Raw genomic sequence first — 3,952 nt, forward strand, 5'->3', positions numbered from 1 at the left:
AACTTTTGTAAACCAAAGTTCTTTTGTCCTTGCCTTATTCATATTTTGTTTCTATCACCCTCCTTGCTGGGTTAGCACAGGGCTACTACCAAAAATCACACAAAGTAACTATTACCATGCACTATTGCCCTTTATTGGGTCCCTGGTAATAAAAACTCGGTAGGGGGAAAAGAAAAAGTACCTTAATGCTATTTGCATTAGTAATACTAATAAGTATTCACAACAACAATAACTCTGCAATAGCAGGTTCAGTTAGCTTGCTAACCACGGCATAAAAGATACCAGGGTATCTTTCCAGAAGTTTCTTAAAAAAATAAGTATCCAAATGCCAAACTTCTGGCAGAGGGATAGTAGCACACAGCATCATTTCTTGCCTTCTTTAGAACTGGTTGTTACAGCTGCATAAAGGTTAGAAATGCTGCACAGAAAATGGAAAAGTAGGAAACAACCCAACAAGAATCCAGAGGGTCAGTTATGACTCAGAAAAGGGCAAAAGAAAGAAAACTGAGAAGAAGCTGTCAGCAAAGTAAACACTCAGCATAAACTGCCCAGCAACTCAATCTGAAAAGGCAAGTCCAGATATTTGGATCCAAATATATTTTTCACTATAAGCATTAGGAAAAATATAAATGCTAATGAACTGCCCTACTCTTTAACAGCCACACTGCCACAAATCCACAGACGAGCACAACGCACTCACTCGTGACTACTGAAACACCAGTGGACCAGGTTTAAAAAACCAAAAAACTACAGAAGCATCAATTGCGGACTCCGGAACTGGCATACAAGCTACACTGAACACTTCTGAATGTTAGAAAATGCACTACAGCAGCCTTTCAGAACACAAAAAGGATTTTAAATTTAGCAGAGAATTTCAGGTCCTGTTGCCTATGTCACCCATAAGGCATGGATTTAACCCCGCACCACATTCTCAAAACTGACACAACAACAAACTTAAACAATCCAGTAATGGACTGGCAGTAAGTGCACATTACCAGCAGGTCATTCTTAGGTCCCCTTTTAACATTCCCATTAGCAATTTGAAAGAGGATGGGAGTGGCAAAGGCAAAGAAGCCAGATGACACTTGCAGAGGACACCAAGCTGGGTGGAGCAGTAAACAAGGACAAATATAGAAGAACACACTGGGTTTTTAAATAAAGACCAAAGCACACTTCATACAGAGGAGAAAATGGAGCAGCAGTGAGCACTGACTTCACGTTCATAACAACTAATCTTCCTGAGGAGGGGCTTGCACCTAGATAACAGCAACTCTTGAATCAGTCTGTTACAACAAAACGACACTGAAAAGTGTGTAGTGCCTAAAACTACCTATAACCACCCACAGCATCTCTTGAAGATAAAATGCTGGTTTAGTCCATGAAAAATTGCTTTCCAGCGGCAGCAAAACGCACGGTACTAGCAAGATCACAAATAATCTCAAAACACCACACAAACACTATAGAAATTGAGGTGTTGTCTGGAGGAATGTTGCAGATGAAAACAAGAAACGTTCCTACAGCTGGTGAATCAGCTGGGCCCGCTCCCTCACAAGACAAGAGGTAACTGGGGGCACTCCTGAACGTATTTTATGCCAAACACTACTTTCACAAGCAAGTGCTCTGCAACACAAGGAGAAAACCATAACAGATAGAGCAACCAACACTTCCTGCACGTTTTATTTGGGTGAGGCCGGAAAACAACAACAGCAACGACAAAAAACACGATTCCAGAGCAGCCCGGCCGCCGGACCGGACCGGACCCCCGGGAGAGCGGGGGCGATGGGCAGAGAGGCGCAAGGCACCCAAACTCGGACACAAAACCCGGTTACAGGAGCGCTCCGGCGGGGCAGGGGTCGCTCCCCGCTCTCCCTGGAGGCTCCGGTCCCGTCCCGTCCCCCCGGCCGGCGGAGGCACCGCCGCGGGTTCGCCCTCCCGCGGCAGCGCCCGGCCCGGGGCAGCGCAGCGGCCTCCCCGCCGTCCCCTCCCCTGGAAGGCCGCGGCCCCGGAGCTCCCGCACAAAGGCCCCGGCAGCGAGTCCCCCTCCTCGGCCGCGCTCCGCCCGCCGCGGCCCGGTACGGGCGTTCCGCCGCCTTCCGGGGCGCCACCGCGGGGCCGGCCGCGCCCGCCCGCCCGCCCGTGAGCGGCGGCGCGCCCTGGCCGCGGTGCCGGCGGCGCGCGGTCCCTGGCGTACCTGCGGGGCGGGCCGGGCGGGCCGGGGCGCAGCCCCCGCGTCGGTGTCGCCGCCGCCAGCCGAGCTCCGGCCAGGCGCGCCAGCCGAGCGCCGAGCGGGCCCGAACGGCGGCGGCGCCGAGCGCGGGAGCAAGGCCCGAGCAGCCGAGGCTAGAACGCCGCCAGGCAGCGCCAGCCGAGCGACGAGGTGCTCCACCGCCGCCCGGGGGCGACGGAGGGCAGGCGAGAGCAGTCGAGCCCCGAGCCGGGTTGGGAGCTCGCCGGGAATGCCAACCGGCTCAGCTCGGCTCAGAACTGTGGGATACCCCAAACAAGCTACTAAAAGAACGGGCGTAAACTAATACGTACAATAAGCAGACTGTATAAAACAGATTGGAAGTTCTGTTCTAAACTTCTAAGATAAAGGTTGTCCAAACTGGACACAAATCTCAAAGCAATTTGCAGAAAACACTTTTTTTTCAATTTTTTTTTTTTTTTTTTTTAGCCTGGAAACGAGAAGGTTTCGGGGTGACCTAATTGCCGCCTTCCAGTAGCTGAAGGGAACTTACAAGAAAGATGGGGTAAGACTATTTACAAGAGCATGTAGTGACAGGACGGGGGGAATGGGTTCAAGCTGAAAGGGAATAAGTTTAGATTATTTATTAGGAAAAAATTCTTTACTGTGAGGCTGCTGAGGCACTGGAACACGTTGTCCAGGGAAGTTGTGGATGCCCCATTCCTGGAGGTGTTCAAGGCCAGGTTGGGTGGGGCTCTGAGTGACCTGGTCTGGTAAAAGATGTCCCTGCCCATGTCAGGGGATGGGAACTCAATGATCTTCAAGGTCCCTTCCAACCCAAACCGTTCTACGATTCTAGGAAAACCTAGTCAGCGTGTGATATGTGGGATTGGCAGGAGCAAAGGCAGCCTGAAGCACAGCCAGCCAGTCTTCGAGGGAGTATCTTAAAGGAATACCCAAAAGGGCTGATGATGGAGTTTTACAGGGAATTTAGTCAAATAGTGAAAAATGCAATACCTTGAACAGCCAGTCACTATCACCCTTTAAGAGGTGACTGAGACTTACCAGGTATTACACGGTCAGGGTAGACTTTATGTCTCAAAGTTCTGACTGTACAAACCCATAAGTACCCTGGAATGCAGCTGGCAAGATGAGCTGAAAGTACAGAGAAGCCAGAAAACAGGGAAGGAACATGAATTGCAGCTTTCAAATTTAAATACTACCTAAACCTGAGGGAAAAGAAAAAAGTGTTAGGTGAATTGTTTTGAAGAAAGCTACTTAGGAGTATGTGGGGCAAACTGCTCCCTACATTTCCCGAGTGAACAGAAGTGTACTGACATCTGACTCAGGAAAGAACAATTGTGTTCAGTGGATTGGCTTTGTGAGGTGTGGCCTGATGCAGTTTTTGCCCAAACTGAGAAGCAGTGAAATCCTTTTTGAAATTAAACTCTACCAAAAGTGACAGTGGCTGAAAGAAGGCAAAACTGAACAGCAAATGTTTTCCAGGAAGTGCCTCCACACTGAGTTCACTCTGGCCTCAGCACATGCTGGGGAGAGCTATTCATAGCGTAAATTGAGAAACTCCAGCTTGTTATTATGTGACAGTGTTTGTACCTACACATGCCCAGGTCTCACTTGACCTCAGCGTCACCCATGCAGCTCATTCAGCGTCTGCTGGTGTTGTGGTCTAGCGATCAGTATTTTTAGCACAGACCGTCAGATGTATTATGAGCCATCAGGCAACTTATACAGCAGCAACTCTTAACT

The 3,952-nt window shown here is 49.7% G+C and overlaps 1 protein-coding gene across 1 annotated transcript in view; it reads right to left on the reverse strand.

The window, feature by feature from the left end:
- Positions 1-2,285, reverse strand: part of AMBRA1 (autophagy and beclin 1 regulator 1) — a 131,182-nt gene extending 128,897 nt beyond the window's left edge. The window contains exon 1 of the mRNA XM_050336795.1: positions 2,192-2,285. The gene's annotated coding sequence lies outside the window, so the exon portion shown is untranslated. The remainder of the gene's footprint in view (positions 1-2,191) is intronic.
- Positions 2,286-3,952: the final 1,667 nt, after the last annotated feature.

This window comes from Myiozetetes cayanensis, unplaced genomic scaffold (genome assembly GCF_022539395.1).
Source record: "Myiozetetes cayanensis isolate MyiCay16 unplaced genomic scaffold, myiCay2020 scf6-25, whole genome shotgun sequence".
Taxonomy (NCBI): domain Eukaryota; kingdom Metazoa; phylum Chordata; class Aves; order Passeriformes; family Tyrannidae; genus Myiozetetes; species Myiozetetes cayanensis.